This window comes from Oncorhynchus masou, chromosome 16, assembly GCF_036934945.1.
Source record: "Oncorhynchus masou masou isolate Uvic2021 chromosome 16, UVic_Omas_1.1, whole genome shotgun sequence".
Lineage (NCBI taxonomy): Eukaryota > Metazoa > Chordata > Actinopteri > Salmoniformes > Salmonidae > Oncorhynchus > Oncorhynchus masou.
Window position 1 is genome coordinate 25,108,962 of NC_088227.1, and position 12,740 is coordinate 25,121,701.

The 12,740-nt window shown below is 40.6% G+C and overlaps 1 protein-coding gene and 1 long non-coding RNA gene across 14 annotated transcripts in view; one reads left to right on the forward strand and one right to left on the reverse strand.

Annotated features, from left to right (window-relative positions):
* The window catches only part of utrn (utrophin), a 339,503-nt gene that overhangs the window by 147,446 nt on the left and 179,317 nt on the right, over positions 1-12,740 (forward strand). The gene's annotated exons all lie outside the window — the stretch shown is intronic.
* LOC135557745 (uncharacterized) lies at positions 673-5,408 on the reverse strand. Of its 2 annotated transcripts, XR_010458258.1 has the most exons (4): positions 5,032-5,408; positions 4,226-4,284; positions 4,029-4,111; positions 673-1,211 (listed from the first exon to the last, which is right to left on the reverse strand). It is a non-coding gene; the product is annotated as an uncharacterized LOC135557745 (long non-coding RNA). The 2 variants fall into 2 exon arrangements; XR_010458259.1 differs by lacking the exon at positions 5,032-5,408 and having other exon boundaries at positions 4,226-4,355.

A 12,740-nucleotide genomic window follows, 5' to 3' on the forward strand; every position in this document is an offset into this window, starting at 1 on the left:
CCGTTCAAAAGTTTGGGGTCACTTAGAAATGTCCTTGTTTTTGAAAGAAAAGCACATTTCTTGTCCATTAAAGTAACATCAAATTGATCAGAAATACAGTGTAGACATTGTTAATGTTGTAAATTACTAATAATGTCTACACTGTATTGCTGATCAATTTGATGTTATTTTAATGGACAAAAATGAGCTTTTCTTTCAAAAACAAGGACATTTCTAAGTGAACCCAAATTTTTGAACAGTAGCGTATATTTTGGATGGGGGGCTAGTAAACAACTAATTTACCGACGTCGGTTAAATGAGTTGAAGTCCGTTTAGTTCTGTGTGTTTTGTGAGCCCAACGCAACGTTTCACTAGAGAGAAATCAAACAATTCAGGAGAGAAATGAAGTCAAGAACTATATGGGACGCTGGGCTGAAAGGAGGTAGTTTTCATTAAGCAAATATTCAACCTAGTTCAGTGCCGAAAAGTGGTACTCAACTACCATAACCCATTGTGTCTGTTCTGTTCCATCTCGGACAGAGATGGATACACTTTTACGCCGGCCACATTAGGTTAGAAACACAGACAGCTCTGCAGGATACTTAAGCAGGCTAGTCTAGGATGACTGAAGACTGAGGAGAACAGCCATAACATTAGATGGTTGTCTACTACAGTCTGAGCAGAGATGAGATGATGACTTTAAGGAATGAAAAATGATAAAGTCACCAAATAAAAGTAAATAATGTACTGAAATATTATATTTCTTATTTTTATTTTATTTTCGAAGGCACTTATTCATTTTTTTTAAACATGACTTTTTATTAAAGAGCACATAAAGAACATGTACCATACATACACAACGTATATTTACTGTCTTTACTAAGGAGCGTACATTTTGGCTGTATAGAGCAAATATTTCAAGAGTCTGAATAAGTATACAATTTGGATTAAGTCACACAAAAACAACAGAAAAACAAAAAGCCCATAAATGACAGAATAAGACCTGTACGATATGACAGGAACTCTGACCAGACACCTTCATACCTGTCTATGTTGCAAGATTGATGTAATTCTCTCCATGTCAGCAAGTTCCCCACATAGACCTAACCACATATCTTTTGAAGGTGCATGTTCATTTTCCCAGTGTTTTGTTACACTTTTCCTTGCTGCTGATGAAAGATGCTCTATCAATTTAAGTGAAGAGTATTGGAGTGTATCCACAGGAACAATACCTAGGAGATAACATGGGTCTGGTTGAATACTAATGCCTGTGATGTCCTGAATAACATGGAGAATTTCAGGCCAAAAAGACTGGATTTTCAGATTGCCAAAATACCTGTGATAAAGTACATATTTGTCCACACCTAGCCTCGGACACGGAGCTGATATTACTTTTCCCGGCAGGGTAGCCTAGTGGTTAGAGCGTTGGACTAGTAACCGGAAGGTTGCAAGTTCAAACCCCCGAGCTTACGAGGTCTGTCGTTCTGCCCTTGAACAGGCAGTTATAACCCACTGTTCCAAGGCCGACATTGGAAATAAGAATTTGTTCTTAACTGACTTGCCTAGTTAAATAAAGGTAAAATAAAAATACATTTAAAAAAAGATTATCAGGGCTCATGAAAAAACTATGTAGTACTTTGAATTGAAACTCCCTTGTTTGGTTACATGTAGTGGCTTTATATAGTGTCTCCACATGTTCCCTCAGCTCTCCTCCTGTAATTAAACCTGCCATGAGTTCCTAAGATTACCTAATTATCTAAGGTAATATTTGCATGTTAAGGATATTGTGCTAAAGATGTGAAATGGTTCCAATGTTTTCCCCTTGATAAAGTGATTCAATCATCTCGTTAATAGTCGTAATCGTCTCAGTAATGGTTTTGTAACGCTCCTTTTTTAACAGTTAATTGCCTTTACTTGAAAGGTACCTATAAAAAATTGTTTGGGATGTAATGAATTCCTCCTAGATTCATTTAAATTATTTAAAAAATGTCAAGCCCCCTCTCTTCCCGTTCTCCAAATCCTTGGGACATAGTAGCAGGGAGAAAGGCTGTGCTATGAAATATAGGTGCGTATCTAGAAATGCAATTCTTCAGTTTATATTGGCGTTGAGCCTCTCTCCATGTCTTCAATGGAAGAGTAATAATTGGGGTTTGTTTAGTCCTGTCAATAGAAATAGGGTCTGCTATAAAGACAATACAATGCAAAGGCATATCACAATATTGACTCTTGAGGGACCAAATGTCATCATAGCAATAGTTTTACCAACGTTCATTTTATAGCCTGATGTAGCACCATATTCACCTGTTAATTTGAATATATTTGGAATCTTTGTCTCAGCCTCTTACGTATAGGATGACATGGTCTGCATATACAGATATCTTGTGTTCATTTGGCCCCACCTGCAGACCATGAATGTTAATGGCACTTCTAATAGCTTCCACCAGAGGTTCTATACTAAAGGGCAAATAACAGTGGTGACAGACAATCTCCTTGACGGTTTCCTCATTGTAGCGAAAAGGAATGCGACATATTCCCGTTACTTCTAACAGATGATTTGGGACTTGAATCTATCAGCTCTATCCATTTCAAAAAGCGCTCCCCAAAACCAAACCTCTTTAATGTTGCAAAAAGAAAGGCCCAGTCGACACGGTCTAATGCCTTTTCAGCATCGAGAGATAGTATAACTGTTTGTTTGAGTTGGGTCTTAGAGTAATTGATCATGTTGAGTGGCGCCCTTTAACCCCATGAAGAACCCCTCTGATCAGCGGTATTAGTTTGTTACTGAAGGTTTTATAGAACTCACAGGGGAACCCATTGGGACCCGGACACTTCCCATTTTGCATGCTTCTGATGGCTGCTTCTATCTCTGAGTCAGTAATGGGGGCGTCTATCATTTCCTTATCTTCAAACGATTGCTCTGGCAGCTTCAAATGTGTGAGAAAGTCCCCCGGAGAGGAAACATCTTTAGGTTTCTTATATAGGGTCTCGTAGTACTCAGCAAATGTCTTATTTATTTCTTTGGGAGAAAAAGTAACTTTGCCCTACACAGTTCAGATATTGGGAAGACATCGTTCAGCTGCATCCTCTTTAAGTTGCAGTGCAAGAACTTTCCCTGGTTTGTCTCCATGAGTATAGTATTTGTTTCGGGCAAATCGTATAAAACACTCTGCTTTATAAGTAAGAAGCATATTAAAGCTCCCCTTTCGCTGCAGTGAACTAAATTAGTGTCCCCATCCCCTTGTTTCTTATGTCTTTCTTCTAATTGGGAGATTTCTCTCTCAATCTTCTCTTGTTTTTGTATACATACTTTTTTTTGCAGAGATGAATAGGCTATGATTTGACCCCTAAGATAAGCTTTTAGCACTCTCCCATAAAAGGGTTGGGCTGATGCCTTCTGTTGAGTTAAATTCCAAAGATGTTGTAAGTTCAGCTTGAATAACCTGTTGAAAAGAAGTTTCTCCAAGAAGAGAAGTGTTTAGCCTCCACCTGTCTGTATCAGGTTGTCGATCTTTAAACTTTAGTTTCAGTGATACCGGACAATGATCTGAGATGGTGATGTTATTAATAATACCGTGTTCTACCTGATGAGCTTAAGGTCTGAGTGATCAGCAAAAAGTCTATCCTAGAGTAAGTGCCATGAGGATTTGAAAAGAACGTATAATATTTTGTTGTTGGGTTTAACTTTCTCCAAATATCAATAAGCCCTTGTTCTTCACAGTGAAATTGAACTGTTCTAGACATTTTTAATATGGGACCACCTGGTCGTGACTTCTCCAAATGTGGGGATAATGTGCAATTAAAGTCACCTCCAACTACACAATGTGTATTTGAATACTTATCAATCTCTAAGAAACATATATTAATACATTGTGGGGAATCATCATTTGGTGCATACAAATTAGCATTTATTTATTCTAAATAATAGGCCCTGAACAATCACAAACCGGCCCTCTGAATCAGCTACCTGATTTTTCAATGTAGAAGACAGCCTCATATTAACCAGTATACAAACACAATTTCTTTATGCGGAGGAGAAATATCTGACCTACCCATTCTCTTTAAGCTTTTTGTGTTCCTCGTCTGATAGGTGGGTCTCCTGGAGGAGGGCAATGTCAACATCCATTCGTTTTAGCTGTGTAAATACATTTTTTTGTTTAATCACATGGTTTAAGCCCTTAACATTATAAATCAAAATGTTAAGTGACTTTGTTGTCAGTATAAAGTGTCAATATAAAACACTACAGACCTTGATTTGAATTGGCCTTTTCCTTGTACCCATAACTGCAGACAGAAACGCTCCTTTGTCTGTTTTTTCAGTACAAAACACACAGAGAAACAACAAGAACATTGTCACAAAAACAAGTGTCTCCACTAGAACGAAGGGAAACAGTGAAATTAAAAGTAGAACGCATTACACTGCCACATTCCTGGGTGGCAGATCTAGGTGGTGTGGTGTTCTTTAAACGAGGGGGATACCTCACAAGACCCAGTAGCGGGGCAATTGTGTAAACTAAGTGATATTTCGGCCTATATTAAAGTATATCTGACCTAATATTTATCACTAGACAATTTTACTTCAGTGACCTATCTTTTAAAGAGTAGCCTGGATGCAAAAATAAATCAATAAGACACAAAAAAATGTGAGGAGCCCATAAACAGACGTGCATGGATGAGACATTCACTGCACTCCGTTATAAACTAGGAAATATAGCTCCGTAGCCTATAAAATGTATTCCCAACTCAAATAATATTAGACTATAAGAAAACAGAATCCAAAAATAAAAGCAATAATACAATCATATGAGGGCAGGATATCTCTCTCCCTCTAAACAGGCTGTTCTAAACAGTAAGGGTTCAATGCTTGGAAATTCAACTTAATCCAAAATCACATTTTATGCTAATATTTTAACCAACCTACACTTGGATAGCCTATATGTAATTGCCATTAAAAACAACGTAAAGCATTTATAATCTTGACTCTATAGCCTACTAAAAGAGACATTGGGAATGAGGAAAGCAGGCTATTCTGTTTGTTCCAGATTGAATGATTACCCTATCATCCCAATAAACTGGAGGCCAAAGATTGATGAATTATTCTAACAATAAGATCCCAGTTATGAGCATAAATCCAGGTCGTTTCCAGTCCTTAAGAAAAAGGGGTCGCTTCAGTAGTCAATGTGGACTGGACAGTGTTCCACGGTAGATTTGTGTCCTTGTCTCTCACTCCTTCTGGGCCCAACAATTTGCCACATAGTCGGCATATTTTTCCGGACCCTGTCCTCGGATCTGGAAGGTGGTTTAATCCCAATGGAGCGCAGGAAGGACTCGGCATCAGGTACAGGTACAGGGTCTTGCTCACATGGGTGACGCACAGCTTCGCAGGGAACATCAGAGAGAATGTGATGTTTTTGGCTGCCAGTTCTCTCTTGATCCCGTCGTAATCGTTTCTCTTTTCTCGCAAAAGCTCTGCAGAATAGTCACTGAAGATAGAAATGTGTTTGTCTTTGTAGAATAGTCTTCCCTTGGTTCTCGACAGCTGCATTATATCCTGTTTGGTTCCGAAGTTGAGAAGGCACACGGTGATAGCGCTGGGCCTCTGTGTGTCCTTCGCTCTGGGCTGCAGGTGCTGTTCTATGGGCCTCTGTGTGTCCTTCGCTCTGGGCTGCAGGTGCTGTTCTATGGGCCTCTGTGTGTCCTTCGCTCTGGGCTACAGGTTCTGTTCTATGGGCCTCTGTGTGTCCTTCGCTCTGGGCTGCAGGTGCTGTTCTATGGGCCTCTGTGTGTCCTTCGCTCTGGGCTGCAGGTGCTGTTCTATGGGCCTCTGTGTGTCCTTCGCTCTGGGCTGCAGGTGCTGTTCTATGGGCCTCTGTGTGTCCTTCGCTCTGGGCTGCAGGTGCTGTTCTATGGGCCCTCTCTATGACCAAAGGTGGAGCAGTATCGCTTTTCCAAGATCTCCCTCAGCGTTTTGTCCACAAATGTAGACATTTTCTGCCCCATTTTTGCATTGATTTCAGAAAAAAAAGTTTCCCAACATGTCTCCCTTCTTTTGCAATTCCTCCTCCTGGCCCATCAGTTAGCTAATAGCCTGGTCTTGTTGTATTAACTCTGTCATGTTCCCCATTCTTCTTTTCAATGTGGGTCATCCGCTCATCATTTTTCTCTAGAGTAGCCTTCATGCCATCGATAGAGATTTGCATTTTTGCCGAATAAGGTGGCTGTTTCTCGTCGAAATAACTGCCATGTGAGATGAACCTCCGCCATCACTGTTTCGGCTGTGATGGTGGCCCCTACCACCTCATAGAGTTGGGCTCGGTGAGCGATTTAAACACGGTGAAAATAGCGGATTATCTTCTCTTCTCGTCTTTCACTTGAGTATTTATCCTTACTCGTTGCCAGTCCGATTTCGAAGGTCTAATATGTACTTTTAACTCGTGAAGTTTAATTTAGGCGGAAATTGTCATAGAGCTTGGTCAGCACACAGCCTTTCCCCAGAATTCAAGGCAGGAAGTCAATATTATATTATTTGATAGTAATTTCCTATTTTTCTATTGATGTCTACCCATTGCAGACATGACAGAGACAATGGAATATTTTTTATAATTTGGCAATTGAATGTTCACAATTTTGTCTTTCAGATTTCCATTAAAAAGCTCTAATCATTTTAATGTAATTATTTCAAAATGCATTTAATGTAAAAAAAATCGAAACAAATCGAAAACCGTGATTTATAAAAAAGAATCAAACCAAATCCGAACCGACCTCAAAAATCAATAATCGCTCAGCACTACCGTCTTTGGTGGAGATCTTTTGATGAGAACCTGGCCCACATCAGCACCTGGCTGTACCCTATATACATGATCAATACCATTAGCTCAGACTTAAGAGGAAAAGTAAACACATTAGTTTTCGTACTCACATACACAGCTGCCTCTCTCCACTCTTTCATTATCTTTCCTATCCTCTCCTCCCTTATGCACTTGTTCCCTCTCGTCCCCTTCTTTCTACTCCTCTCCTACCCTCTTCCTCCCTTCACTGCTTCTCATGTTCTCCTACCTCTTTGCCTCTCTCCCTCGCTGTCCTCCTCTTCTCCTACCCTCTCTTGTCCATGGTGTTTATAGTACTACCGTACAGTTAGTGAACATATGATGTTCACTAACGTGTCCTCCTCCTTTTCATATTTCATTGGCTCTTTAGGCACTGACCTCTTCAATCATTGGTTCGTGCCCTGCATCTGAGCATGTTCTCTCTCTCTCTTTTGCTCTGTCTCCTCCCTAAGGCTTCCATCTGTCTTGAAATATGGTTTAATGTGACATTCTATAGCATCCTGTCTTTGCATGAGGCATACCATTGCATGACCATGAATCAGCCTCTCTCTGACACGCCAACATCACACCACATCACACTCAAAGCCTTGGTGGGGCAATTTGACATTGAAGTTCAGTCACTCGATTGACATGAGTTTAGTCCTGACATGGCTGGGGGCTCTGGAGAGGTCGGTGTGTGTGTGTGTGTGTGTGTGTGTGTGTGTGTGTGTGTTTTTGTGACAGATTGCTTAAAGTGTCTGTACATGCTTGCTGTGCGTGACTCTTCCACAGCCTACATGTTGGAATCATTGACTAGACAGAGCATTCAGAAAGTATTCGGACCCCTTCCCCTTTTCTACATTCTGTTACGTTACGGCCTTATTCTATAATTGTTCTATAAATGTTTCCTCATTAACCTCTCTGGGATATGTGGGATGGTAGTGTCCCACCTCGCCAACAGCCAGTGAAAGTGCAGAGCGACAAATAAAAAAATCTCATAATTAAAATTCCTCAAGCATACAAGTATTTTACACCATTTTAAATATAAAATTCTCGTTAATCCAGCCATAGTGTCTGATTTAAAAAATGCTTTACCACGAAAGCACCACAAACGATTGTTAGGTCACCACCAACTCCCAGAAAAACACAGCCATTTTTCCAGCCAAAGAGAGGAGTCACAAAAAGCACAAATGGAGATAAAATTATATCCCTAACCTTTGATTATCTTCATCTGATGACACCCATAGGACTTCATGTTAAACAATACATGTATGTTTTGTTCGATAAAGTGCATATTTATGAAGTGTGCGCTTATTAGCGTTTCAATCGGTGACGTCACTTGCTCTGAGACCTTGAAGTAGTGGTTCCCCTTGCTCTACAAGGGCCGCGGCTTTTGTGGAGCGATTGGTAACGGTGCTTCAAGGGTGACTGTTGTTGATGTGTGCAGAGGGTCCCTGGTTCGCACCCGGGTATGGGCGAGGGGACGGTCTAAAGTCATACTGTTACATTGATGCTGTTGACCCGGATCACTGGTTGCTGCGGAAAAGGAGGAGGTCAAAAGGGGGGTGAGAGTAACGGATGTGAAACGGATAGCTTAGTTAGCGGTGGTGCGCGCTAATTAACGTTTCAATCGGTGACGTCACTTCCTCCGAGACCTTGAAGTAGTGTTTCTCCTTGCTCTGCAAGGGCCGCGGCTTTTGTGGAGCGATGGGTAACAATGCTTTGTGGGTGACTGTTGTTAATGTGTGCAGAGAGGGTCCCTGGTTCGCGCCCGGGTATGGGCGAGGGGACGGTCTAAAGTTATACTGTTACATTATAAATATTCACTTACCTTTGATGATCTTCATCAGAATGCACTCCCAGGAATCCCAGTTCCACGATAAATGTTTGATTTGTTCGATTATGTCCAAATAGCTTCTTTTGTTTGCGCGTTTGGTAAACAAATCCAAATGCGCGATCAGGTCCAGCCAAACGTCGGACCAAAGGTTCAAACAGTTATATTACAGCCCGTAGAAACTTGTCAAACTAAGTATAGAATCAATATTTAGGATGTTTTTATTATATATGTTCAATAATGTTCCAACCGGAGAATTCCTATGTCTGTAGAAAAGCAATGGGAACGAGAGAGCTAACTCTCTCGTGACCGCGCCTCACGAGCCTTTGGCACTCTGCCAGACACCTGGCTTAATCAGCTCTCATTCGCCCCCACTTCACAGTAGAAGCCTGAATGAATGTACTTTGGTGAAAAAAGTGCAAATCAATCCCAGAACAACAGCGAAGGACCTCGTGACGATGCTGGAGGAAACAGGTACAAAAGTATCTATATCCACAGTAAAACGAGTCCTATATCAACATAACCTGAAAGGCCGCTCAGCAAGGAAGAAGCCACTGCTCCAAAACCGCCATAAAAAAGCCAGACTACGGTTTGCAACTCCACATAGAGACAAAGATCGTACTTTTTGGAGAAATGTCTTCTGGTCTAATGAAACAAAAATAAAACGGTTTGGCCAAAATGACCATCGTTATGTTTGGAGGACAAAAGGGGAGGCTTGCAAGCCGAAGAACACCATCCCAAACGTGAAGCACGGGGGTGGCAGGATCATGTTGCGGGGCTGCTTTGCTGCAGGAGGGACTGGTGCACTTCACAAAATAGATGGCATCATGAGGATGGAAAATGATGTGGATATATTGAAGCAACATCTCAAGACATCAGTCAGGAAGAACCTCTTACAGCTTCCCCCCTTTATTTTTTTATATTTTTGTATCATCATCTTTAAAATGATCAAGATAAAACAAACATTCAGATAGGATGATGGGGACAATGTCAGTGAAAAACATAAGAGGGAAACAGTATTTGTGCAAAGTTCCAGAATGATAACTTCCAAAATTAGTGTGCTCCATGATATTTATCATGAAGTCACCCAGGTGTCCCACACAAGTAGCCCAAATGTACCCAAGTGGCCAAATTGGTGAAGGTATACATTTTGAAACAAATAACTATATACAAAATACCAAAATGGTATTCTAACACACCCCCCCCCAAAAAAATTGAGAAAAAAATATATACATTTACAAAATAACATGGGTAACTATTTACACACATTCAATATTTAGAAGACCCTCAGTCCTCTATCAAATCAAATGTATTTATATAGCCCTTCATACATCAGCTAATATCTCAAATTGCTGTACAGAAACCCAGCCTAAAACCCCAAACAGCAAGCAATGCAGGTGTAGAAGCACGGTGGCTAGGAAAAACTCCCTAGAAAGGCCAAAACCTAGGAATAAACCTAGAGAGGAACCAGGCTATGAGGGGTGACCAGTCCTCTTCTGGCTCTGCCGGGTGGCGATTATAACAAAACATGGCCGAGATTTTCAAACGTTCATAGATGACCAGCAGGGTCAAATAATAATAATCACAGTAGTTGTAGAGGATGCAACAGGACAGCACCTCAAGAGTAAATATGAACAGTTTAGAGTTCCATAGCCGCAGGCAGAACAGTTGAAACTGGAACAGCAGCAAGGCCAGGTGGACTGGGGACAGCAAGGAGTCATCATGCCAGGTAGTCCTGACGCATGGTCCTAGGGCTCAGGTCCTCCTCCTCTGAGAGAGAATTAGAGAGAGCATACTTAAATTCACACAGGACACTGGATAAGACAGAAGAAGTACTCCAGATTTAAAGCTTGGTTGCAAATGGGTCTTCCAAATGGACAATGAGTTGTGGCAAATGGCTTAAGGACAAAGTCAAGGTATTGGAGTGGCCATCACAAAGCCCTGACCTCAATCCTATAGAAAATGTGTGGGCAGAACTGAAAACGCATGCGTGAGCAAGGAGGCCTACAAACCTGACTCAGTTACACCAGCTCTGTCAGGAGGAATGGGACAAAATTCACCCAACTTATTGTGGGAAGCTTGTGGAACGGCTACCCGGAACATTTTAACGACTTTCTCTCTACTATTATTCTGACTTTTCACATTATTAAAATAAAGTGGTGATCCTAACTGACCTAAGACAGGGAATTGTTACTAGGATTAAATGTCAGGAATTGTGAGAAACTGAGTTTAAATGTATTTGGCTAAGGTGTATGTAGACTTCAACTGTATATGTAACACAAAATCCATGTGTACGTGTGTGTATATTGGGTATATTATTGTGTGTTTGTATGCTTGTGTCTATGTTTGTGTTGCTTCACAGTCCCCACTGTTCCATAAGCTTTATTTTTATCTGTTTTTTTACATCTAATTTTACTGCTGGCATGAGTTACTTGATGTGGAATAGAGGTCCATGTAGTCATGACTATATGTAGTACTGTCCACCTCCTATTGTCTGTTCTGGACTTGGGGACTGTGAAGAGACCTCTGGTGGCATGTTTTGTGGGGTATCCATGGGTGTGCCAGTAGTTCAGACAGACAGCTTGGTGCATTCAACATGTCAATACCTCTCAGAAATAGAAGCCCTGTTCTGAGCAAATTGTGTCACCTGACCACACGACTGAACAGTAGTCCAGGTGCGACAAAACTATGGTCTGTAGGACCTGCCTTGTTGATAGTGCTATTCAGAATGCAGAGCAGTGCTTTATTATGGACAGATTTCTCCCCATTCTACCTACTGTTGTATCAATATGTTTTGACCATAACAGTTTACAATCCAGGGTTACTACAAGCAGTTTAGTCTCCTCAATTTCCACATTATTATTTACAGGTTGAGGTTTAGGGTTTAGTGAATTATTTGAGCCAAATACAATGCTTTTAGTTTTTGAAATATTTAGGACTAACTTATTCCTTGCCACCCAATCTGAACATAACTGCAGGTTTTTGTTAAGTGTTGCAGTCATTTTAGTCGCTGTAGTGTATAGTGTTGAGTCATTCGCATACATGGACACAGTGGCATGTCGTTAGTAAAGTATTATGTTGGAGAGGCTTCTATTAAAGAACACCCTCTGTGTTCTGTTAGACAGGAAGCTCTTTATCCACTATATAGCAGGGGGTGTAAAGTCACACACGTTTTTCCAGCAACAGACTATGATCGACAGTCAAAAGCTGCACTGAAGTCTAACAAGACAGCCCCACAATCTTTTTGTCATCAATTTCTCTCAGCCAATCATCAGTCAATTGTGTTGTGCTTGTTGAATGTCCTTCCCTATAAGCGTGCTGAAAGTCAATTTGTTTACTGTGAAGTAGTATCTGGCAAAACACCATTCTTTCAAAAGGTTTTCTAAGGGTTGGTAACAGGCTGATTGGTTGGCTATTTGAGCCAGTTAAGTTAACTATTCTTAGGTAGGGGAATGACTTTTTCTTCCCTCCAGACCTGAGGTCACATACCTTCAAGTAGACTTAAATTGAATATATGGCAAATAGGAGTGGCAATATTGTCCACTATTTTCCTCAGTAATTTTCCATCCAAGTTGTCAGAACACAGTGGCTTGTCATTGTTGATAGAAAACAATATTTTTTTCACCTTTTCCACACTCACTTTATGGAATTCAAAATTACAATGCTTGTCTTTCATAATTTGGTCAGATATACTTGTCTGTGTAGTGTCAGCGTCTGTTACTGGCATGTCATGCCGAAATTTGCTCATCTTGCCAATGAAAAAATTATTAAAGAAGTTGGCAATATCAGTGGGTTTTGTGATGAATGAGCCATCTGATTCAGTGAATGATGGAGCTGAGTTTGCCTTTTTGCTCAAAATTTCCTTTCGGTGTTCGAAGCTTTTTTACTATCATTCTTTATGTAATTTATATTGGTTTTATAGTGTAGTTTCTTCTTCTTTTTATTCAGTTTAGTCACATGATTTCTCAATTTGCAGTGCGTTTGCCAATCGATTGTAAAGCCAGACCTATTTGCCTCATCCCTCTTAACCATACCATTTTTCAATTCCTCATCATTCCAGGGGATTTAGGTAACAGTTTTTTCAGTCATTTTCTTAATGGATGCATGCTTCTTAGTAACTGGGA